Here is a 25845-nt window from a genome sequence, read left to right as displayed (position 1 = left end):
CCAACGCAAAATAAACATGAACAAAATAGGAGAGACACTGAAACGTCAGCCGGGCCCCCCAGGAATAAAATCTGTAGCTTGATTCCAACTCTGCAAGCCACGTGGCAAATCAGAGCCCAGGATTCTGAATGGAATCACCACGAAAGGTCACAAAATGATATTGTCTCAAAGTTCAGATATTTCCGGAGACTGACTATGCATCCACTCTGCTGTCAGATAAACTGGGGGCTTTGCTTCTGGTAAAGCAGCTAGATCCGCTCAGGGCTCGCTGTCCCAGCTGAAGCAGACCTCTGTCCTGCCTCAGCGGCCACCCCTGATCACATCCGGTCCCCACCAACAGCAGGTAAATAAAACAGATAAAAGTCTCTTCCATCACGTGGCCTGCGGTCCCCTGGCCCTTTTCTAGCTTGAATTAATCTCAGTTTGTAACTCTGCCTTAACTCAAAGAATTATTTGTTAACAACTTCACTCTCTTGCTGGACTAGAACTTCTTTGTTTTTTTAATTCTTTTTAAAAAATTTTTAATGTTTTTATTTATTTTTGAGAGAGAGACAGAGCACAAGCAGGAGAGGGGCAGAAAGAGAGGGAGACACAGAATCTGAAGCAGGCTCCAGGCCCTGAGCTGTCAGCACAGAGCCCGACGCGGGGCTCGAACTCGTGAACTGCGAGATCATGACCTGAGCCGGAGTCAGACACTTAGCCAACTGAGCCACCCAGGTGCCCTACTGGACTGGAACTTCCGAGATGCACTTGATATAATTATTTTATTAATACCTTTTCGCATGCGCCAGGCTGTAACCTGTCATGAGAGCAAGGACTGTGTTCATTGATCGTATAGTAGGTGCTCAATAAATACCTCATGGACACGCGTAGGAAGGGTTCGGCAAGAAGCCGTATTGGACAGACGCGCTGTTTACACTGCACAGTTTGCTCGGCCGGCCGAACCCCAGGCAGCCTGCCAAGCGGTGACCTGGGGTATCTACAAAAAGGTAGAAAAAGATCCATACGGGGGCTCAGCCCCGAGGGGCCAAGAAAAGCTGACCGTTACTTGCTTCACGGTCACCCTGCACAGGTACTCGGGCGAGGCTGTGATAGGAGAAGCAGCCAAGCCTAACGAAGAGGCCAGCTCCACGGAGGGGCAGGGCGGACGTGCCCACATGCCCCTGACCGGCTCAGGCTGCATAGAACGCCCCACTGAAGCTGAGCCGGAAGCCTCGGGGGGGTCCTGGCGTTACCCCCACCTTACAGAGAGGCCCAGCAGCTTTTCTAAGACAGAGACACAGAATTCGAAGCCGGAGCGGGCCGTGTTCACTCTCACCCTGGGTTCCCTGGGCACTGGTGTGGTGTCAGCCACTTGCAGAGGGTGCCAGCACGTGCTTCCCACTTCAAGAACAGTGGTGCAGGGGCGCCTGGGGCAGAGGGGGGGTGGTTCAGTTGGTTAAGCATCCGACTCTTGATTTCGGCTCAGGTCATGATCTCACCGTCTGTGAGTTCGAGCCCCGCACCGGGCTCTGCACTGACAGTGTGGAACTGCTTGGAGCTCTCTCTCTCTCTCTCCCTCTCGCTCTGCCCCTTCCCTGCTCGCTCCCTCTCTCAAAATAAATAAAATAAACATTAAAAAAAAAAAAAAAAAAACAGTGGTGCACTGAGCCTGCCCAAGGGAGCCACCAGCCTGGACTCACCGAGGACAGTAGCTGAGGACAGTCAGCTCAATAGCAAACCCTCTGAAAAACAGAGCAGGACGGTGGTCACCAAGGGCTGGGGGTGGGCAATGGGAAGATGTCAGTCTAAGGGTACGAACTTCCGGCTACAAGGTTAGCAAGGGCTGGGCATCAGATGTACCGCACGGAGGTCCTAGCTACTGATACTGTATCGTATACTCGCAAGTCCCCAAGAGGGTAGATCTTCACTGTTCTCAGTGCCAAAAAGAAACAGTAATTGTGAGACAGGACGAGGTGGCAGCTAACACCGTGCTGGGCATCCTGTCGCAATCCATAAATGTATCAAATCAACGGGGTGCCCGCCTTAAACCCACGTGTCAGATGTCAGTTACACCCCAACAAAGCTGGAAAAAAGAAACACTTTTAAGGATGCAACTTCCAAGCTTTCTGCATCACCCCCCAGCTAACACCTCGCTTCTAACCGGAAGGACTTAAGGCTCCTGCTTAGAAGCTGGTCTCCCATTGATTTGTACTGGAATTTTGCACAGAGAAAGTTCTAACACACCTACGGCAGCACCTTCTCGAGTATGTAAAGATACCCCTTCAAGTTTGCCTTGCTATTTATGCGCTCAGATTAATAAAGCTCTTAAATCTAGAAAATCTTCAGCCCCAAACATGTCTGGATGAATCAAAACAGGTGGAATATGAATGAATACACCATTACCACGATATCACGTTCCAGCATCTTGCTCCTTTGGTGGTGATACATCGCTTTGTTTAAAAATAGTATTTCACGGGGCGCCTGGGTGGCTCAGTTGGTTAAGCGTCTGACTCTTGGCTTCGGCTCAGATCATGATCTCATGGTTCATGAGTTGGAGCCCCCCATTGGGTAGTGCTTGGGATTCTCTCTCTCTCTTTCTCTCTCTCTCTCTCTCTCTCTGTCTGTCTCTGCCCCTCCCCTGCTCACTCTCTCTATCAAAATAAATAAATAAAAACTTAAGAAAATAAAAAATAAATAAAAATAGTATTTCACCATCAATATAAGCACATCGTTGTCAATAGGAAAAAAATTAAATCCCCCATAATCCTACATCCTTAATATAACCAGGAGTGCCATTTGCCTATTGTCTTCTTGTTTTTCTTTTCTACAAATCTTAAAAACAAGCCAACCAAAACCCATAGTTTTAACGTGAAATCATGTATCCTCCCCTTAAACAAAGCAATATGTATTAAAAGAAGCTTTTCACATTGCTGTATATGTTCTATATGCATTCAGCATAAAGACATTTAATGACCCACAAAACACTCTCACAGCTTTTCTACTTGGCTGAACCATTTCCCAACTGCTAGATCTTTTCTTGGGCAGAAGTGTTTTCTCTGTAATGAATAAGGCTGCAGAAAGCACTTTCGTGTGTACGTTTCTGTGTGATTATACGTTGTAAGTTTCCAATAGTCATAGACTGGAGCCCTCTGTTCAGAGAGAAAATTAAAACTATGACTTCTGACCCAGCCTTTAGAATTTAATCAAGATGGGGTGATTTGAAGTCCTCCTAAACACAAAGATGTTCTCAGGAATGAAATATTCATGATTAGGGTGAAGAGACACTCTCTACGCTTGTCTCCTTTCCACAAAAGGGAAAAAGAAAGGGTTGCAAACCCAAGCTAGTCCTTTTTCGGGGTGGGAGAGGGCATTTGGGGGAAGGGTCTGATTTGCTGAGTCTGTCATGCAGGACGTCACCCGTGTGTCATCCCTGCCCCAGAGTGTAAAAAACACAGGGATTTCGTGCTGGTTATGCCGACGCCAGTCTGTGCTAACTGGGCACCTAGGTCATCTTAAATGGGTCCCTTCAAGGGCTCCTCTCCCCCGCCAGCAGTTTCCAGTGAACACCTATCTAGGGTTTTCCCAAAGAGCCACTATTTAATTTTTGTAATCTTTATTTATTTTTGAGAGACAGAGTGAGAGCAGGGGAGAAGAAGAGAGAGAGGGAGACACAGAATGCGAAGCAGGCTCCAGGCTCCTAGCTGTCGGCACAGAGCCGGACGCGGGGCTCGAACTCAAAAACTGTGAGATCGTGGCTTGAGCCAGAGTCAGCCGCTCAACCAACTGAGCCATCCAGGCGCCCCTCAAAGGGCCCCTATTTAGACAGGAGGCCCCTTCTGGGAGCCTGACCTCGCCGCCACGGGGATCCAAACACCTCTGGTCGTCAGAAGAACAAACTCCTCACCTGGCACTTTGCCCTTTGGATACGTGCCCGAGGACAAAGTCACAGACACACTCACACACGTGCATACGTGTGCACACACAAACACACACCGAAATACACAGACACACAGACACTCACAGACACACAGACACTCACACACAGACACAAGCATCGCACACGCACGCACACACACACTCACACTCTACAAAGCACACGGAAGTTAAAACAATGACTCACGTGTGTCCCAGGCCTGGTCACCCCCGGGAAGCCTGACGGCTTGTCATCAGTGTCCCCGCAGGGCCTCTGCCTGCGACCCCTCTCTCAGTCCTGTGGCCTGGGGAAAGGTTTGCTTCCCTCACCAGGCGGCTGGGACGGTGGGAGGTGGGAGGGCCGGGAGGGGCGCAGGTCCTGCTCCAACAGAAAACAGGTCAGAACAGCAGCCCGGGCCCAGCCCCACCCTGCCTCCAGCTCCAAAGTCAACCTTCCTCCTCCCTTCCGGGAGGATCCCAGGGCAAAGTCCACCAGGGTCCGTGTCACCTGGGATGGGGGCAGGGCGGGCCAGATATAGAGCCTCTGCAGGTGTGAGCTGTCATTCAAGGCAGGGGAGCTGGGGGAAGCTCTAGGCTTTGTTCTCTGTCCCTCCTTTCAGTGCTGAGGATCCCTTGGTCCTTCCTGGGGGCTGCAGGTTCTCTGTTGCTCTCAAAACTTCAAGCTCAGGGAATAAAGGGTTGTATTTTGGTCCAATGAACTTATTCCTGCCACAGACAGCTGGAAGCCAGCTCTTGTGGGGCCCTGCCCCCGAACCAGAGGCAAGCCAGGGGGGGCTGGTCCTGGGGTCGGACAACCAGATCCTGGTGCTACGGGTGGGGGTAGGGGGCGGTGAGGAGCTGTGTTTCTCTAACGCCCCCTCCCAGCCTTGTCACCCTTCGGCCCGACTGCTCCTCCCAGAGGACGAGAAGACCCGGCCACGGGAGGGACGGATGGAAGGGGGCTCCCATCCCACTTAGCTGCCAGGAGACATTCCCCACGCCCCCTGGGGTGCTGGGATCTTGTGTTGGAGGGGGTTCGTCTATGCCAGGCTCCTGCTGTCAGGCCCTCACACTGCCCCTTCAGGACCAGCTTCTTTCTGGTGTGCCCACACCGCCCCTGGGGCAGGGGATCCTTCCTTCACACAATCGTTTCCTTGGGGATGTGGCCACCTCCCTGGATCCCACCAACAAGCGTGGCTGGGCCCTGCCACTTTGGAGACCCAGGAGCTCTCCCTGCCTGTGAATGGCACCTTCACGCCCCCACACGCACCCCTGCAGACCAGTAACCAAAGGTCCGGGGGAGGATGTGCTGTTCCGCCTATATAACCATACGGGGGAGGGTCCGGTTTTGAAACTGATGACGATGCTTTTCTTCTCTTTTTTAACAGGGATGGGCTTGTCCCCATTTACAGTGAAGTATCCACCTTCCTGCAGGTGGGGGGAAGGGGGCACAAAATGAGAGAGCGTTGTAAATCCCAGTTTTACGGCAGGAATGCAGAGACAAGGTCGTTGATCACCAGCATCCCACCTCCAAAAAGGGAGTTTTGTGCCTGAGGTCTGACAATAGATTTCAAAGCCAGGCCCTCACCACAGGAGAGATTTTTGGAATCCGTTCAGCCCCCATGTGACTATCCAGCTGCCCGGAGATTCTATTACTGAGGGCCCCAAGGGGCAGGCTCAGGGCCCGTGTCTTCATCCCAGGCTCTGTGACAGACGGCCACCAGCATGTGTATCACCTCTCGGTTTCCGAGGGTCCGGGGTGTGCACACAGCCGGCTGGGTCCTCTGCTGAGGGTCTCCCAGGCTGCAGTCACGGTGTCGGCTCAGCCACAGGCTTTCTGGAGCCGGAGGTCCTTTCCGAGCCAGTTGTGGGCAGAACTCAGCTCCTTGCTGTTGCGGGACTGAGGTCCCCTGTTCCTGCTGGCGGTCAGCCAGGACCCGTCTCAGCCCTTACGGTCCACCTGCTGGCCCTTGTCATGTGGCCCCCTCCCACAGGGGTCACACATGCCAGCTTGCTTTTGCCAGGGCAGCAGGAGAGTCTCTCTGACTTCCAGACCCTCTTTTAAAGGGTTCGCCTGATTAGGTGAGGCCCACCAGGCACACCTTCCTTTTCATTAACGCAAAGTCAACTGATAAGGGACCTTAATTACATCTGCAAAAAACCCTTCGTCTTTGCCATGTAACATCACCTAACTCAGGAGGGACATCCATCCTATCGACAGCCCTGGGCATCCTCAGGGGGAAGGGATTATACGGGGTGTGGACACCACGGGCCGATAGTCCAGAATCCTGCCTACCCCATGCCTGAGCTAAGGCCCACACAGGGGGGCACACCTTGCCCAGCTGACCCAGAGTAAATCTACCCATTAGCGCACTGCTGGTGGACCGTGGGAAATCAGGCAAAAACGGCAAAGTCATTCACTTCTGTGACACCGTTAATATCATCTTGATGGAGCTGTATAACTTGTGAGCTCTCTCTCTTGGCATTTTATCAACTTTCCTGCACGCGCATCAGCAGAGGGAATCTTTGCTACGCCGCGGAATCGGGCCGTACGTACGTACAAGCATCCACATTCGCAGGCATATACAGTAAAACCTTGGTTTACGAGCATAATTCCTTCCGGAAACACACTTGTCATCCAAAGTGAATTTCAAGAACCATTGGCTCAGGGGTGATCATGTGACGTTCGGCATCACGTACTGCTCGGATCCCAAGACCACTCGTTTATCAAGTTAAAATTTATTAGAAACGTTTGCCCGTCCTGCGGAAGTCTTACAGAACAAGTAATTTGCAATCCAAGGTCTTACTGTGTTCCCCTTTGGAAAGAAATACAAAATCATAGAATGTGGAAGCCGGAAGGGCCCCTGGGGATTATCTGGTCTGAGCCCCCAGCTAGTGTCTGAAGACCGTCTGTAACACCCCCGCCAACCGATTCTTCAGACTCTGCTCTGCCATCTGCAGTGACCGGGGATTTTCTGCTTCCCGAGGCAGCCCCTGCATGTGGGTTCTTTCGCACCCAAACCAGCCTTCTGTAACGTCCCACCAGTGTGCCTTCCTGGGGTCACATGGCGAACGCCTGACCCACCGCCACAGAAACATCTCTGAGATTTTGGAAGCAGTTATCAGGGCTCGTCACAGACACTGCCAATGACCTGCCCAGCACCCCCCACCCTGCCCCCAATCCTTGTGTAGAGGCCACCGGTGTGGCCCAGACTGTTACCACATCTTTCCAGGAGACGCGCCCAGTGACCCCGCTGTGGGGGTTTGTGGGGAAGAGGTGCGTCCCCTTCCTTCTTGGGCTTCCTGTAGTTAAGGATCAGACCCAGTGTGCTAGATGGCTGAGGTACGGGTCTTCCAGAATGTTCTTATCTCCTAAGGCCTCTGAGATAAGCAGAAACGGCCATCTGCCTTGCCTCCAAACCTTCACCCTTGCTTATCTCAATGGAAAATTCCGGCAGGGATTTCTGAACACCGAGTGAAATTCCTCAGCTCAGCAATCAGTTCGGTGCTTGGCTCACTTCCAGGCTGGGCCGAGCAGAGCGGAGCAAAGAAGCAAAGTCCGGCCCGAGGCACCCAGGACCATACAGGCCGGGACAGGGGCCTGCCCGGTGAGAGACGGCCTCCCCAGGTTCGGACAAGGTGCTAACAGAGCAGTCGGTGCGAGCAGAAGAGGCAGGCTCCCCCGGCCAGACGGAAGGGGAAGGGTCAAGATGGACCCTTCAGGGAGGTAACACCGGACCCACCGAGGAGGGACCAGAAACTCGCCCAACGGCAAGAAGACGAAGGGCCTTCTGACGGGGAGCAGTTGGGTAGCGACGGATGCCGTCCCCCTCCCTAGTCCGTGACCCCTCCCCTCATTCTGCTGCTCTCCACTGGCTAAAGGCTCCCAGGGCCTTTAGCGCTGCTGTTCCTTCTACCTGGAAATTTCTCCTCCCAGACGGACACACTTCAGGCCATGTTCGCTTCCTGTGGCCGTTGTAACAAATGACCATAAACTGGGTGGCTTAAAACAACACAGACTTAACTCTTTTATAGTTCTGGAGCTTAGAAGTCGAAATTAAGGAGTTCATAGAGGTGTTTCCTCCCAGAGCCTCTGAGGGAGGATCTGTCCCCGGCCTTTCTCCTGACTTGCGGTGGCTGCTGGCAGCCCTCGGGGTCCCCTGGCTGCATCAGGCCCATCCCTGACTCGTCCTCACAGGGCCTCCTCTGTGGGCCTCCTTTTCTCACGAAGACACTGGCCTTGGATTTAGGACCCACCGCTTCATCCAGGATGACCTCATCTCCAGATCCCTAACTCAATGACATCTGCAAAAAGTCTTTTGCCAAATAGTGTCACAGTCACGTGTACCATAGGTTAAGACGTGGGCACATCTTTCAGGGGACCACACGATTCAGCCCACAACAGGGCCTGCTCTCATAGCCCCCTCCCCACAACTCTTCCTCTGACCGACCTACCCAAGCACTCCCTGCCCCTCGGCCTTGCGGTATTTTTCTCCATGACACAGCGGCTCACATGTTTTATATTTTCCTTATTGTCTATTGCTGTCTCCCTGACTACACTATAAATTCCTAAGGGCAGGATTTTTTAACTGCTCTGTTCACTGTTGTAACTTCAGGGCCTAGAACAAGTCTGGCACATAACAGTCACCAGGTAAGTGTTGGTTGAACCAATCTTTGCATGTATGCGTTTAGAGAAAATTCTGTACCCACGATTTCAGGATACTCCTGGATCAAACCCGTTCATCCATGAACCTAATATGAAGAATTCCTTGATTAGAAGGAAGGATTTCTGAAGACAGGAAGACCTACCTTTAAAGTCAAAACTAACATCACACTTAATGGAAAAGCAGTAGGAGTATTTTAATTAAATACAGAAGACCGAACCAGTATCCCCTGTATTAATTTTCCTTTTATTATTAATTTCCATGACATTAAATTCCCTTGGTCACACATTATGATAGTAAAACCAAAACACACACACACACACACACAAAACAAGACAGAAAGAAATAATTAACATAAGAAAGAAGGATAGATGTCATTATTTACGGATAATTTTATACTTAGAAAATCCAAAAGGACATCGGCTATAATATTATTAAGGATAGACTTTTAGAAAGTAACCAGATAAAAGTGAATCAAACTACCAAACATTAATTGATGAGAGACACAGAAGACCGGATACGTGAAGACACTCCATATGTTCCCAGAGATTAAGCATCATGACGTTGACACTTCCTCTAACCCAGCTTAATTTAATCCAACAGGAGCTACCATTTCTTTGGCATGCTTGATGAAAGCATAGAACAATCTGCCTGTCAAACATCGACTGTTGTAGGCTGGCTTAAGAACCTATGCCTCATGTCTTGTCTCAGTGGAATAACAAGTTTTAACTTTCAAGTACACCACTTATAAATAAATGTTCTGAGCACAGTCCATGATGGGGGAAAACTCATTAGCATGAACACATTCCCCATCTTTCCCACCACACACCTTCTAAATTTTTTTTTAATGTTAATTTTTGAGACAGAGAGAGACGGAGCATGAACGGGGGAGGGCCAGAGAGAGAGGGAGACACAGAATCTGAAACAGGCTCCAGGCTCCGAGCTGTCAGCACAGAGCCCGACACAGGACTCGAACTCACGAACCACGAGATCATGACCCACACTGAAGTTGGACGCTTAACCGACTGAGCCACCCAGGCGCCCCTCCCCACCCCACCACACACCTTCTAAAAGGGATTCTGGCTTCGCTTTCTCTGCTTGCTCCCCAGTCCCTGCCTTCCACGGGACTTTTTCTCCTGGCTGCCTGATTCCCAGCCTTACGGGGCTGACTTGGGAGTGCAAGTGAAGAGGGATAGAGCTGGAGAAGAGGTAAAGGGGGTACAGACCCCCAAGAACAAAGTGGGCAAGCCTGTCTGCATGTTCATGTTTCATGTGCGTGTACTGAAAACAGTATACAGAGTTGAGTCTTAACATTTTTCTCCTCTCTGCCTTCTAATTTAGAGTATCTGGTCCATTTACCTTTAATGTAATTAATGATATGGTTCTATTTCAGTCTACCATCCTGATGTTCATTTTCCATTTGTTCCCTCTCTTCTTTGTTCCTTTGTTCTTTTTTTCCATCTCTGTGGAGTGCATCAAGCACTTGTCGTATTCCATTCTCTCTCTTTTAGTGATTTCTTAAGTATATTATATTATAGGGGTGCCTGGGTGGCTCAGTCAGTTAAGCATCTGACTTCAGCTGAGGTCATGATCTTGCGGTCATTGAGTTTGAGCCCCGCATCGGGCTCTGTGCTGACATCTCAGAGCCTGGAGCCTGCTTCAGATTCTGTGTCTCCCTCTCTCTCTGCTCCTCCCCTGCTCATGCTCTGTCTCTCAAAAATGAATAAACATTTTTAAAAAGTATATTATATTATAATTGTAAGTTATCTGATTTCCACTGGGTACTTTTTTTTTTATAATTTCTGAATCTCTTCTGAAATTCACACTTCTTTGCCTATTATATGATCTCTCTTTCCATACGGATTCTTGACCATATTTGTCAGAGTGTTTTAAACTTTTTGTGCACAAATTCCAACATCTGGTTTGTTTGTGAGTCTGTCTCTATTGATTGGTTGTTTTGTTTTGTTTTGTTTTTCTCTTAACCATGGGTCTCATTTCCTTTACCCTTGAAGAGTGTTGACCTGTTTTCAGCAGCCAGTTCAATTACTGGTGGATCACCACGAACCTGTGGGAATTTTGCTTCATACCTGGTTGGGGTGGGACCTATTTTGATTTGCCATGGATCCTAGGGTGAATATTAGTCCTGGCACATAGCCTTGGCTCCTAAACTGAGGCCCTTCTGGGGTCTCAATGGAAAGCCTAAGGCATCTACCAAGCTCTTCTATGTGACAGAACATGAACTCCACACTCTGTCTCCCCTACAGTGGGCAGGAGCTGAGGCCCTGTCAGCTCTTCGTGCCCTACAGGTGACACTTGCCACCAAGCTTCTTGCAGTCTTACCTGTGTGTGTGCACCATTGAGACATCAGCTAAGGATTTCAGGACAATCAAGATGCAGTATTTGGGGGCTCTCTCCTCTGTGGCCCCCTTCTCTTTAAGATTTCATCCCTCTCCCCAACAACAGCAGAATACATATTCTCCTCAAGCTCCTGTGGAACACTCACCAAGATAGACCACGTCCTGAGTCATCAAACACACTTTCACAAACCTAAAAGAATAGAAATCATACAGTGTCTGCTCTCAGTTCAACAAAATTAACCTAGAAATCAGTAATAGAAAGATAACTGGAAAATCCCCAAATACATGGAGATTCAACAACATACTTCCAAATAACGCGGGAGGCAAAGAAGAAATCTAACAGGAAACTTTAAAATGTTTTGAACTAAATGAAAATGAAAATACAACTTATCGAAATTTGCTAGATGCAGCAAAAGCAGCACTCAGAGGGAAATAGATAGCAGTGAACGTAGTAGAAAAGAAGATAGATCTAAAATCAATCATCCAAGCCTCCACCCTGGGAAACTAGAAAAAGAAGAACAAGTTAAATCCAAAGTAAGCAGAAGAAAAGAAAGAATAAGAATTAGAGGAGATGTCATTGTAACTGAAAACAGGAAATCAACAGAGAAAATCAAAGAAACCAAAAACCGGTTCTGTGAGAAGATCTACAAATTAATAAGCCACTAGCCAGGCTAAGAAAAAAAAAAAAAAAGAGGGAGGAAACAAATTATTAAAACTGGAAATGAAAGAGGACATCACTACAGGCTCATGGACAATAAAAGGATAATGAAGGAATACTGTGAACAACTCCATACCCACAACGTGATAACCTGGATGACACGGACCAGTTCCTGGAAAGACACAATCCGCCAAAACTCACGCAAGAAGAAATCATCTGGATAGGCTTATGTCTATCAAAGAAATTGAATCAGTAATTAATAACCTTCCAAAACAGAAAGCACCAGGTCTGGATGCGTTCACTGGTGAATTCTACCAAACATTGAAAGAAGAGATCAAACCAGGTCTCTACAATCTCCTCCAGAGGACAGAAGTAGAGGGAATACTTCTTAACTCATTCTGAGGCCAGCATTACCTTAATACCAAAACCAAAGACATTATAAGAAAAGAAAACTACAGAGGGTGGTTCAGTTGGTTAAGAGTCCAACTTCGGCTCGGGTCATGATCTCACGGCTCGTGGGTTCGAGCCCTGCATCAGGCTCTGCACTGACAGCTCAGAGCCTGGAGCCTGTTTGCATTCTGTGTCTCCCTCTCTCTCTGCCCTCCTCCGCTCTCTCTCTCTCTCTCAAAAATAAATAAACATTAAAAAAAAAGAAAACTAGAGATCAATATCTCTCATGAACAGATATAAAAGTCCTCAACAAATATTGTCAAATCAAATTCAACAATGTATAAAAAGAATTATTCATGACGACCAAGTGGGATTTAACCCACGTATGCAAGGCTAGTTTAACATTCAAAAATCAGTTAATGCGATCCATTACATTTAGAGGCTGAAACAGAAAAATCACAGGGTCGAGTCGGTAGATGCAGAAAAAGCATTTACAAAACCCAACACCCTTTCACGACAAAGACTCTCAGTACACTAAGATTTTCCCCCTTATTTTCTAGCCATTCTTGGCAGCCTGAACTGCATTCTCTGACTCTTCAGACCTGTAAGTTCTAGTTGCCCTGCCCTGAGCACGTGGGGAGGCCCTCAGAGGGAAGTCGTATCAACATGATCTCATGCAGAGCAGGTCCCTTCCTTCAAGGACCGAGTCACCCCCGCTTCTTCATCCCACACCAGGCTCCGTGCTGGGTCTTGCACATTCCCAGTCCTTCGCTGCTCACAACCTCCCGTGCTCTGGACCCAGCTTTATTCATCTTTTACAGATGTAGGAACCGAGGCTCAGAGAAGCCAATGACCTACTGCGGGTCCCACAACCTACAAAGGACAGAGCAGTCTCCGAACTCTGTCAGATGCCAAGGTCAGGGCCTGACCCTCCCTCTGTGCTGGTTGACCGGCACTTCCTTCTCTCAGTCAGGGAGGGCAAGGCTGCGGCCAGGCGGACCCTCTACAGACAGTAGTGCTGGAGGTTCCAGCTGCAGGGGTGAGAGGTGAGAGCCCATCCCTCCGGGTGCTCCCCCCAAACCTGTCCTATCAGCAAAGCGGGAGGAGGGAGTTGCTGGGAGGTGAGGAACCCTGGACCAGCTGCTGGCTGGGGAGGCGACGTCCAGATCGGGGCCCCTGTCTGGCGCTGGTGTGGCCGTCGCTCTTGAGACTCTATAGCACCAGCTTAGCCCCTCCTTCCCCGGCTGCAGGGTCCCCAGTCCCTGCCCAGCGGTGGGCACAGGCCGCCAGGTTGTCAGCTCTTCGGCCGTAAGGACTGACAGGGATTTCAGTGGTGGGGGGATCCTGGCAGTAGGTCTCGTGGGGGCTGGGCTGAAGTGATTCAGGACTTGCTGCAGCTCCGGGGACCAAATTATAATCTGCCGCCCCTCTAGAGTCCCACCGCTGTCCTTCCGTTCCTTCCTTCTGTCCACTTTCTTGGTCTCTGCTCTTGTGGCCAAGTGCCCACAAGAGAACATGATCATCCTAGTTAGTCACGTGGAACAAACAAGTGACATAGTGAGTGTGTGCTCGTGTTACAACCGTTATCTCTGTGGGGTAAACTCCGTGCCCCTGTCAGCTGGGGCCCAGGAGAGATGGGGGTGCCTCCCAGCATGATCCGTGCAGCACGCGGGGCCAAGCTCTGAAGGACTTGGGCTCGGTCCGCTGTCCCATGTCGGGTGATTATCCTCTCAGAGACCCCTCGTTGGGTTCAGCTCTGCACTAGTTTCCTGGGGCTGATGTAACAAATCACCATGGACTGGGGGCTTAAAACAAGAGAAATGTGTTGCCCCACAATCCTGGAGGCCCGGAAATCAAGGTGTCCATAAGACTGGTTCCTTCCAGAAGCTCTGAGAGGGAATCTGTTCCACGCTTCTCTCCTAGTTTCTGGTGGTTCCTGGCAACCCCTGGTTCTCCTAGGACGCAAATTTTGGGGGATGCTCGTCAACCTAGTACTAACACTTAGTGTCCAAAGACCTCCTCTTGGTTCAGGAACCCCCGAAGGACTGGGCCTGAACAAACGCCCAGTTCGCTTTTCGCAGAGACAGACCTCCCCATAAGCATGTTGGCCGAGCTTCTCGTGAAGATTTATGACGCCCACAGTGTTACGAGTTGGAATGCGTCTCTCCCAGAATTCATATGCTGAAGCTAATGCCCAGTACCTCCGCGTGAGACCTCATTTGGACATAGAGGCCAAAGAGCGGTAATAGGGTTAAAGTGAGGTCATCACAGTGGGACCTAGCCCAGTACAACAGGTGTCCTTACAAAAAGGGAAAGTTAGGCCGAGATGGAGGAAACGCTTCTAGAAGCCAGAGGACGCCAAGGATTCCACCAGAAGCCAGGGAGGGGCAGGGGGCCGATGCTTCCCCACTGTCTCCAATGTATTTTGAAAACATTCTTTTGGCTGCAAGTTACGAAGTTAACTGAAGCTACCAGGAATAGAAGGGATTTTATTAGACATCTACTGAGGTTGCTCATCAAAGCCCAGAGCAGGGGGCTTGGAATCCACATCTCTGCCCCTCTGTGCTCACAGCAGCCCTCAGATCTGGGATGGACGAGAGACCAGCCCTGCCCGGCTGCCAATCACCCCGCAAACTCCCCAAACTCCCATCCCCATGAGCCATCGACGGTGGGGGACGCTAGGGGAGGAAGATGGGGTGTGGGGAACGTGAACAAACGTCTGAGCAAAAGGGGGTTCCTTGTGCACAGGGCAGACAGTCCTCAGAGCGATGGCTGTTACTGGAATGATTATCACGTAATTATTTTTACTCATGCGGTGCACGGCCTACAAACTCCAAAACGTGACAACCAGTCTGGTTTTATATTGTTTCAACTTCTCAGGGCAAATGTACCTAAAATGCATTCTGATCCCAGACAGGAAAGACACCCGTGGCTGTTCCGGAAGCGGCTCGTGCGTCCCTGCAAATTCCACGGGTTGAAACCCCACGCCCCCATCCCTCTCCACCCCCACCATCTGATGGCGTTCAGAAGCAGGGCCTTTGGGGGCAGATTAGGCACGAGGGCGAGGGCGAGTCCTGGCGAATAGGATTAGTGCCCTTGTAAAAGAAACCCCGGAGAGACCCCCCCGCCCCTTGCACCACTGAGGACACAGCAAGTCCCTGAACCAGGAAGCAGGCCTCCACCAGACACGGAATCCGCCAGCACCTTGATCTTGGACTCTGTAGCTTCCAGATCTGTGGGAAATGAAGGTGCTGCTCTGCTATAGCAGCCCTAAGGGACTAAGACAGCCACAGAAAGCTCCAGGTGGGGCACCCGGCATGGGGGCTGAGTCACTCTGCGGCAGCCTTGCCGGGCAGGCGGGGCCCTTGACCCACGTCTTGTCCAACAGACCCTGGGCTCTGTTAGCTCCGAAAGCGGGCTCCATGAATTCTAGACCCGTGTGATATGATCCTAGGACCAGCGTTGCTCGGCCAGCTGCGTTTGGAAGGACCGCTCCCTGCAATCCCTTCTTGGGGAGTCAATGAACCATCCCATTTGCCCGAGGAGTCCCCTGGGGGAGCTGTGCACCACCCCCCCGTTCACCTTTACTTCGACCCGCATTTCCCAAAGTTACTGGACCCTAAGTGCATCTTTCGTGAACTGCCTATTATGTGCCCTGGGACTAGTGGTAAGGAAGCACATGTTGGGGGAACCCACCCGACCTGGTGCCAGCGCCTCCGTGGGGCGCTCCTGGACATGTATGCCTCCCTGAGGCTCCTTGTGCCCCTTAGGCCCCAGCGCTAAAAACGTCCTTGCTCGTGCTGCACGAGTGCCCTGCACCCATGCCTGCTGCCCTCCCAGCAGCCACGCCACTCAGCTTCTTCGCATCACCAAGCCCCCTCCCCCACTTGCCCTTCTGGACACTCTGTCGATGGCCCACATAAATTTACTCCCAGAACGAGACCAAACCCCCAAGAGCAGTCTGACCAACACAGAATGGAGTGAGCACGTCGTTTCTTTTGCACAAGAGATCTGCAAACTTGTCCTTCATTAAGTATTTATCAAAAACCTTCCCGTGCCCCCCCGGAACTGTGCCAGAGAGCCCTGCAGCCACACAGAAAAGCCCTCGAGGAGCCTACTGTGGATTGAAAAGGCCAAAGGAAACTTCGCAGAAGTAAATCATAATATAAATTCCATCACTCGCAACAGCAATACAAGGAATGTTGCCCTAACAGTAGATGGTGAGCCCCTGAGAGCATGAAGGGCAGTCAGAGTCGCCCAGAGCACTCAGTGCCCACCCCCCCCCAACCCCACCCCGGGCCAGAAGCTCAGGATGCGCTGGAAGAAACGCTGTTTGGAAGCCAGGCAAGGGAAGGCAGGTACCTGATCCCCTTCCAGGCCTTTCTTCCTCTCCAGGTTTGCTGTGAAGAAGTCTTCTCCTAAGGACCGCGGCCCGAGTAGATGGTTATCCTGCCCAGAACACGGCAGGATGCAGAAGACCCCATCCCAGGGGGCAGAACTGGAAACAGGGGCTGGGGTAAGATTCCACAGCGGGAGGCTCTGTAATTACACCAGGACTGGTAACTGTAAAAGCCCCAATAACCACAGGAGGCGCCACCATCGACAGTGACAAAGATGATCTTCAAGGATGCCGGGAAGGGCTTTGCTTCCCTTGGGACTCCACCAAAGGAGGCCACCCCTCTGCCTCATTCCCGGACGACCTTCAGAACATAGTTATTGAACTGGTCAGTGAACAGGTGCATGGTGGGTAAATAGGAAAAAAAAAAAAAAAAAGACCTAGCAGAGTTAAACGGCCATGTGAGTGAATGAATGAAAGACACGTGTCCTTCAGGAACTAAAATAATTTGAGTCCCGGCATGCTGATGGTTTCCCCCACAATGCATTCGTCGACCACCCAGAAAGGCAAAAGCAAGCTCTTGCCCAAGACTGGGAAGCAGAAAGTTATTGATGTATCCTGCTTGCACACGCGTGTGCACACACACACCCATGGGGGTTCACACAAGCTTACCTGCGGATGTGTGGTCTGATGTGTCTCTTTCTCTCTCGCCTCTCTCGGGCACTGACATGGCTCTGGGCCTGTTCTGGAGGGTGGTCCTCCTTCCTGGGATCAGCTCTGGCCGGTCCCTCGGCCCAGTCTCTGCCCTTCTCACCCCGCCTCTCCTCCCCAAGGCCAGGGCCCCTCCTTCCTCTTGGGAGCTGTGTCTCATTTCTGCCCCATCAGGGCAGCCAGGGGCCTTGGTCAATAGCTAAGGTCTGGTGCTGAGCCAGGATCCTGAGTCCCCTTCTCAGAGTGACAGGCCTGATGTTTCTGGAGAGGACAGAGATGGTTGTGGGGGAGAAACAAGAATTTTCCCTCTACCCTTCTGCATTCCTTGGCTGAGAGCCCTGCAATACAAGACAGAATAGCAAGAGAAACACAAACGGAAGTTGATTGAGACGCATCCACGGGAGACACCCAGAAAAGAGTGGCTCAAGCCACTGGCTGAAATACCATGTTCAGCTAGAGACAAAAGGCAGAAAGGCGCGGGGGGTCCAGTTACGGGGAGGTTACCAGGAAAAGCGCAGTAAACCAGGATAAGCTTGTGCAGATTTGAGTGGCGCCTTGTCCCCTGATCAGTTTCTTGTGGTTTAGAGTCTCTTCTCTTTCTGGTAGAGAGGGAGCCACCCCCACACCCAGAGCTGTCCTGTATACATGCAAATTTCTCTTACAAAGGAGCAACTGCCACCCCGTTTTCTGCGCTTCTCCTGTGTCTCCTGTTTCTTAAAATAATCGGCTCAGAATAACCCTCATGCCAAAGAGGCATTTGGGGGATGGCAGAAGTTGCTACCCTTCACAGCCTGATGCTTTTGTCCTTAGGGTGGGGAAATCGGGGCCATGAGGCCCAGGTCACAGCAAGGCAGCCACGCACAGCTTCCCCGCCTGGGTCTTCCTCGGCTTCAGCTTCTTCCCGTGGGAGTAGATCACACCCATCCACAAAGCAGGAGTCCCTTCCTGATGGTCCAGTGAGAAGCTGCGTTGGAGCAGGGTGGCGACGTACTCGACTCATGCCTCAACTCCTTTTGCTGCCTTGAGAGGCACTGAGGACAGGAACTGGTTCTCGCTCGTTTCTCTTCTCTCCCGTGCACACAGTAGGTTCTCTGCTGCGCCTGCGTCTTGGGCCCTGGACTTCCCCGGACAGTCTGCAGGGCTGGCCACTTCGGCGATCATTGTTCCGAGGCCCCTGTCTCGCGCTGTGGATTGCATTTTACTAGGAGTCAGGAAAATGTCTCCTAGGAAGAAAACCGTATCATCTTTGTTCTGCTCGAAACAAAGCCGAATTTTATCGGCCGTTCTTTGGGGAAATGGATGTAAAGAATTCACCTTGAGCACAGGATGCAAATGAGTCAGTGGCAAACTATTTTTCTCTCATGTTCCTAAAATAGATCGGGTGCCGACGGGGAGGCCTCGCCTTGGCCCGGAGCCCTGAGCGCTGTTACAGCTGAGAGCGGGACCAGGCAGAGCCAGACTCTTCCAGAGTGTTCTCGATTGGTCACTGTCATCTTCAAGTGCAGAAATTTCCACTGACTTCCCCCCCCCCCCAGGAGAAAGTCCTCAGAGCATTATTCAGCATCACATAAACTTGGTGACATGTTTGTACGGTTTAAAACTTGGCCAGTTGAGGACACGGAGTGCTTTTAAAGCCACTGCCAAAAATATGGCAGTCATCTTCTAGTAATAATGAAAAAGATCTGAAACAGCTGTGCTCAATTTCCGCTTCTGGAGGCTCGGGGGTGCGTGATTGATAAGGACGGTGTTTTGCTCACGAATACAGTGATCCTTGGAGGGGAAAGGCCGCATGAGCTAACTGGAACACGGACGTAGTGGAGGGGCACGGCGACTCCGCCCTCAAAACGCCTCCCCAGATGTGCGGGCACCGACGGCCCGCCAGACCGCGCAGGAACCAGCCGGCGCCTAAGATCGCCCGGACAGTCGTGCCAAACGGACGACGACGGCAAATCCAAACACAGCCCGGAACACCCCAGCTCTGCCTGGGTGTGCAAATGCTAACAGGGATTAATTGGCTAATCGGTTGCGGGGTGGGGGGCGTTGTGGAGGGAGCTCCAAGATTCATTTCACGGCAGGTTAAACAAGCCAGCCGACACTGTGGGCGAATCACCTGCTTCTCTTGGCATCCAGATGTTTCCAGTGGTCCTTCTGCAGGAAAACCGCGTGTCGTGGGGATGGGACCCCACCACTAACGGTGGGAAGGAAACAGATGGGACTACCCAAGCTCCTAAACTCTCCCTGAGACGGTGTCACCTCAGCGGAACACCAACGGTCCCTTTGTTTATCCAGCATCCCCGAGTCCTGGAGGAAGTGATGCGTATGGATGATGTGCTGGGCAGCTCCTTAAGTTGTGGTCCCTTCAAAGTCATTGCACTAAAACTGACTTTGACCTGGTGTCTAAAGGGCAAACGCTCTCTTCTGTTGCCAGCTTCTGTGTTTGTTGGTTTGGTGGTTTTCCCTTTTAAGACACTCTTTTTTCAGATTGAAGTATAACTTACACGTAATAAGATGCACGGATTTTAAGCGTAGATGTGTTTCCACGTGCATGCAAAAATCGGATGACAAATGTATACGTGCATGTCGTGGCGGGGTGGGGGGTGATGACCATCTGGTTTCAGTTTTTCCGGGACTATCCCTGTTTTAAAACTGAAAGTCGGACATCTCAGGAAGCCCCTCCTCCCAGGTGATGACCTGGACAGGGTTGGCGGGGGGTGGTCACCCTTTGTAGCAACCACCTCACCGGGGGTACACGACATGGCCATCTCCCCCAAAAGGTCCCCTTGGGCCTCTTGGTAGTCAATCCATCCCCCACCTCAGATAGCAGTCACTGTTCTCACTTCTATCCCCACAGCTCAGTGTTGCTGTTCTAGAATTTCACAGAAATGGGACCAGTCGATGTTTTTGCGTCTGGCTTCTTTCACTCAACGTAGTGTGTTGGCGACTCATCCACGTTACTGCCTATGCGGTTTGTTACTTTTCACTGCGGAGTGGTGTCACCTCTGGAACCTCGATGGGCTTATCCATTCACCCGCCGACGGGCACTGGGTTGGTTTTCAGCTCTTGACTGTTAGGAATATTCCGGTACACATCTTTTTGTGGACACGTTTCCACCTCCCTTGGGCAAACACTGAGAGTGACGACCGGATCACAGGGCAGGCTACGTTTCTAAGAACAGCGCTCCAAAGTGGCTGTAGAACTTTACACTCCCACCGACAGCGTCCGAGACTTCCCTGGACTCAACATCCTCACCCACACGCACGCTTGCCGGACCTTTCCACTGTGGACCTTCCAGCGTGTGCAAAGTGGTATGTTACTTGGCTTTATTTTGCATGTCCTTGGAGATAAGGAAGCCGAGCACCTCCCTCGCTGGTTTTTGGTCATTTGTACGTGATCTTAAAGGAGGGGTCTGTGCCAATCTACAAATCTCTTGCCCATTATTTGTTGTTTTAAATCATTTTACTTTCTTTTTTTCATCACGAAAGTGTACTCCGTTTATTCTCTATAGTTAAGAGTCTGCTTCTTGGTTTGCCCCTCTCTCTCCTTTTTTCCTCGCTCATTTGTCTTGTTTCTGAAATTCCACTCAGGAATGAGATCACACGGTATTTATCTTTCTCCCGACTGACTTACTTCACTTCGCATAATACTCTCCAGCTCCATCCATGTTGTTGCAAAAGGCAAGATTTCGTTCTTTTCGATCACCGAGTAATATTCCATTGTGTATATATACCACTTCTTTTTTTTTAAACACCAGCGTAGGACTAGACAAGAAATTTGTTTGCTTATTTATTTATTTGAGAGGGGGAGAGAGAGAGAGAGAGAGCACAAGCAGGGGAGGGGCAGAGAGAGAGGGAGTCACAGAATGCCAAGCAGGCTCCAGGCTCTGAGCTGTCAGCACAGAGACCGACGCAGGGCTCGAACTCACAGACCGCGAGATCATGACCTGAGCCAAGGTCGGACGCTCATCCGACTGAGCCACCCAACTGCCCCCACTTCTTTATCCATTCATCAGTCAGTGGACATTTAGGCTCTTTCCATAGTTGGGCTATTGTAAATAATGCTGCAATTGGGGCGCCTGGGTGGCTCAGTCGGCTAAGCGTCCGACTTTGGTTCAGGTCATGATCTCACGGTTCGTGAGTTCGAGCCCACGTCAGGCTCTGTGCTGACAGCTCAGAGCCTGGAGCCTGTTTCCGATTCTGTGTCTCCCTCTCTCTCTGACCCTCCCCCGTTCATGCTCTGTCTCTCTCTGTCTCAAAAAGTAAATAAACGTTAAAAAAATAAGATAAAATAAAATAATGCTGCCATGAACATAGGGGTGCATGTAGCTTTCGAATGAGTGTTTTTGTATTCTTTGGGTAAATGCCTAGTAGTGCAGCCACTGGATCATAGAGTAGTTCTATTTTTAGTTTTTTGAGAAACCTCCGTACAGTCTCCTACAATTCTTCCCCATTATTTAAAGGACCCACTTATATCTTTCTGACTGATTTGCAGGAAATCTTTATATGTTCTAGATAGAAGTACTCTGTCACATCTGTGGATTGTGGACATTTTCTCCCAGATTGGCCCATGTTCTTCATTTTCATAATTGAATTTTTAAATAAGCAGAAATATTTAATTTTTGATGAAATCCCATCTATCAATCTTGTATTTGATGATCAGTGCCTTTTGTATACCACCTAAGAAATATTTGCCTACCCCAAGGTCTCAAAGGCACACTCTTCCATTTTTCTCCTAAAATGTTTATAGATTTGGCTTTTAAGGTTAGGTTGGAAATCTACTAGGATTTGATTATTGAGTGTATTGTGACGCAAGAGTCAAGCTTTATTTTGCCTCTAGATATCCAGGGGTTCCAGCCCCAGTTACTAAAAAAAGACTTTCCTGTCTCCATTGAATTATCTTGGTGCTTTTGTTAAAAATCAGCTGACCACTGTGGTGACCTGACTTGGGACCCGTTTTTTCATATTTTTTTCTTTCTGTCCCTCAGTTTGGGTAATTTTATTGACCATTTCTCCTGTTCCATATCCTTTCTTCTACATTAGCCAATCTATTCTGAATACTATTTAGTGAATCTTTTGTGGCAAATATTATATTTTCCAGTTCTACAATTTCTATCTGATTCATTTTTAGAATTCCCAAATCCTTCCTAAAATTCTCTCTCGCTTCATCCATTATATCCATGTTCCTTGTAGTTATTTTATGTGACTCATCTGCTAATTTCATCATTGGGGGCACCTGTGAGTCCCTCCTGACTGGTTATCTTTCCTCTTGACTATGAGTCTCATTTTCTTGCTTCCTCTTGTATCTAGTAATTTTTCATTTGCGCTGGAGACAGTGCTCATGACCCTGGATTCTAGTATCTTCTTCTGAAGAGCACTGGATTTGGTTCCAGTAGACAGTTAGCCTTGATCCCACACATGGCCTTGATGTGCTGAGACTCAGTTCCAGGCTTTGTTCCGAGATGTCCATTTTCATTTTCCTGTCATATCCCTTAGTCCTTGTATGTGGTCTTACTGTTAAGGTACGTCCCTCTGGAGTTGCAGCGAAAGGCTCTGGGTGATCGCCACGTCCCTCTATCTCTGTAGGACTCGAATTCCTACTTCACCTCCCCAGCACTAGGCAGCTGCAGGAACGTCTCCTCAACTCAGGCTTTCAGTTCTTGCTTTCTTCGGGGTGTATCGGAGTCTCACTTCACACACCTACTTCAGGGCCCAGCCACAGGTTCTGATTAAGTTAGCACGCAGATCCTGAGGCTCAGTCCTCTACGCAGCCCCCTTCTATGGGGCTTCCTCACTCGATTCCCCACTGCACTTGCAGCCCCCGCCTCTGACATCTCCTTGCTCAGTGCCGTCGGTCCTCAGTTCTATCCCCAGGGCACCCCGAAGCCTGGGAATGTCTTCTGGGAGAGTAATGTCACTTCTCTGACTTCCCTCGCTTCAAGGGTTGTAACCTTTCCAGTCTCTACCTGCTTTGATTACTCTCCAGTGCCTGAGAATGACTGATGTTATATTTTGTTTGAGGTTTATAATTGTTGTCGGCAGGAAGGTCGGTTCGATATAAGCTTCATCTCCATTGCTAGAAGCTAAAAGCCCTCTGACACCTATTTTTAAAACCAACTGAATTACAGTTAATAAATCCCATGCTAGGAGAAAATGGATTCCATGGCACATCAATAAACACCTGCAGTACTGGTCTTCCACAAGAAGAAAGGAAATCGGTCTTCTCATCCTCTTTTATATGGCACCTTATGAAAGGGTTCTTTATACCATCGAGCCACAGACAGTTTCTGAGCACCCATGGGTCCCTGACCCTGGACAAGGCTCTCGGCTATGAAAAGGCCACCTTGGTCCCAGGTCTCAGGAATGCTCTCCTGGCAGAGCTCGAAGGGCTGGCCAAGGAGCCGGTGCTGTGTGCAGGAGGACAGCCACCCTCAGCTTTCTCCCCAGAGACACACAGCACGTAATTATCCCGGGCGTGACATCCTCCTACCAAGGTGCTCATTTGTGCAAACTTCCTGCCACTGGGTAGCACTCGGTGAGGATGATATTACAACGGTAATATCACTTAGAGCAAATACTTTCATGAACTTCGGCATTTCCGCTATCTGTGGTCATACGTTAGCAGTGACAAACCTCACACCTACTGGGACACTCCAGACCTTCTGCAATAGCCCCCCTAGGGAGCTGTTCTGGAATGTGCATTATACAACATGACAAAAGGGTATTTCGGAAGATTATTCTGCTTTAGTACGTAGAAAGGCTTGAATGGGGACAGGATGGAATGGGGGTCAGATGGCCAAGGACGGCTTCAAAGTATCAGCCTTTAAATTGTATTCAAATTTCCTATTCACATGCCTTTTGGTGGGGAGGGTAGGAATCCAGCTGTCATCAGATTCTCAAAGGAGTTCACGATCCCCCCAAATTCAAGACTTACTGGTCTAGAACCGAGATTTTCTTTTTTCACCATGAACTCAATCATTAAATATTTTTAAATACCCCCATAAATATTTATATATTTTAACATCTAAATTCTGTTCATAATCTATCACGATTAGTTTATAAATCAAGGAAGAGTATCACTTAAAAATGAAGCTAATTATTAATGATAGGAAATGGAAATTCACGTTTCACATTGTTTCCGATTCTCATCCTATCTAAGACCCTTATACTGAAGTCAATGAACAGCTCCCACTTGGTGTAAGAAACGTGTATCTCATTTTCTTATTTGTTTGTGATTTGGGGGAATCATTTTTTGAGGCATCTCGTAAATCCTTTGAAGCCATTGATCTACTCTTTGAGTTTTGGTTAAAACTAGGTTGTTTAATCCATAAACCCATCTCACCTTGCTAATGCAGATACATCAAAGTACTCTGAAAATGATCCTGTGTAGAGAGAAGGTCACCACCAGCACCTGGGGACACCTGTGTATCACTGTGACCTGGCATGTGGCCACTTCAAGGGAGGTTATGTATCAAATATTAATATATAGGGGCTCTTCGTTCAGTTGAGCCATAAAATCAAATTAATATTGGATATATCACATTTTTATTTTTAGTTGAAAATACATATTCATAGGGGCACCTGCGAGGCTCAGTTGGTTAAGTGTCCGACTCTTGATTTTGGCTCAGGTCATGATCTCACAGGTTTATGGGACTGAGCCCCACGTCGGGCTTTGCACCAACAGCGTGGAGCCTGCTCGGGATTCTCTGATTCTCTGTCTGCCTCCCTCTCTCTCTCTCTCTCTCTGCCTCTCCCCTGCTCATATTTTCCCTCTCTCTCGCTCTCAAAAATAAATAAATAAACATAAAAAATACATATTTATACAAGTTCTAGTATATTCTTCCTGTACCTCAATGGACTGTCTTGTGTGCCCCACCCAAGTCCTAGAAACGATTCACTGCAGGTAATCCCCACGTGAGATAAGATGAGCCTCATACAGACAGACCACGGAGTGTCAGCACAGGTGCAGAAGGGGGGTAGAAACCATCAGAGATGAAGGAAAGGGTAAACCTGAGCTTAGGGGAGAAGAAGGAGTCCAAGAGACATGAAAAAGTAACTGGAAATGGCAAAACTGGATTGGAAGCGGGTTCGGGTCCAATGTTCTACCTGGGATATGCTGTGTACGAGATGCAGAGACACAGATCAAGGCCAGCGGCCCCTGGGGAGCAGCCAGCTGACCTCCCGAGTTGACCTCAGCCAGCCTCTCTTCCCAGCATGATTTCAGCTCCATGCTGTGTCTGCTGGTTTTTCAAGCCATCCCTGTCAGGGGCTGGAATTCTCTGCAGCCTTTTTCTAGCCGTGAGGTCACTCCGGCCCATGCTCGTTGGAGGGGCAAGGCCGGAGGACGAGTGAAAGAAATTTGGGGCAGAACCACAAGCAAATCTTGCCCAGCAGAGCGGAGTGAGTCACCTCTTGGCCCACGTGAGCTCCCACGGAGGGCCCTGCCGGCTGGAGGCCGCCTCCAGAGTGCTCGTTAACTTCTTCCTCCAGGCGGCCCACACTGCTTCTCTCGGCCTGGACGCCGGACCTGTGATGGGTGCTCTCTGTCTCCTGCTCTGAGACAACCCCTCGTGGGTAGTGCAAACGCCCGGAGCAGGAAAGTAGGAAAAGGGCTACAGGGGAGGGTTTGGTGGCTGTCATGGCACAACCACGGAGAATTCATCTTCTCGGTAGAAATAGGCTCCCGGATGACCACGCAGGAGAGGCCGAGGGTCCAGGGCTGAGAGAGCCCCAGCTTCTCAGCGAGCCTGGGGCTCAGCGTGATTGGATGAGATCATGTAGCAGTCTATCTCCTTCTGAGGGGGCACCAGAGAACAGGGGAGACCCTTAAAGCGGCCTAATG

At 49.9% G+C, this 25845-nt stretch overlaps 1 protein-coding gene across 2 annotated transcripts in view; it reads right to left on the bottom strand.

Moving 5' to 3' along the window:
- RAB17 (RAB17, member RAS oncogene family) overlaps positions 1-17818 on the bottom strand; it is a 29284-nt gene extending 11466 nt beyond the window's left edge. Inside the window, exons 1-2 of one of the 2 annotated variants that reach the window (XM_019445456.2) lie at positions 16972-17818; positions 16326-16461 (exon numbers count right to left, since the gene is read on the bottom strand). The gene's annotated coding sequence lies outside the window, so the exon portion shown is untranslated. Of the gene's footprint in view, positions 1-4102; positions 4196-16325; positions 16462-16971 lie in introns of those variants that run through there. The other variant, XM_019445455.2, reaches the window with a different exon arrangement.
- Between the last annotated feature and the right edge of the window lie 8027 nt (positions 17819-25845).

The sequence above is a fragment of the Panthera pardus genome, unplaced genomic scaffold (assembly GCF_024362965.1).
Source record: "Panthera pardus isolate Hobbes unplaced genomic scaffold, ASM2436296v1 HiC_scaffold_10, whole genome shotgun sequence".
Taxonomy (NCBI): Eukaryota; Metazoa; Chordata; class Mammalia; order Carnivora; family Felidae; genus Panthera; species Panthera pardus.
This window is presented reverse-complemented; position numbering and strand designations above follow the sequence as displayed.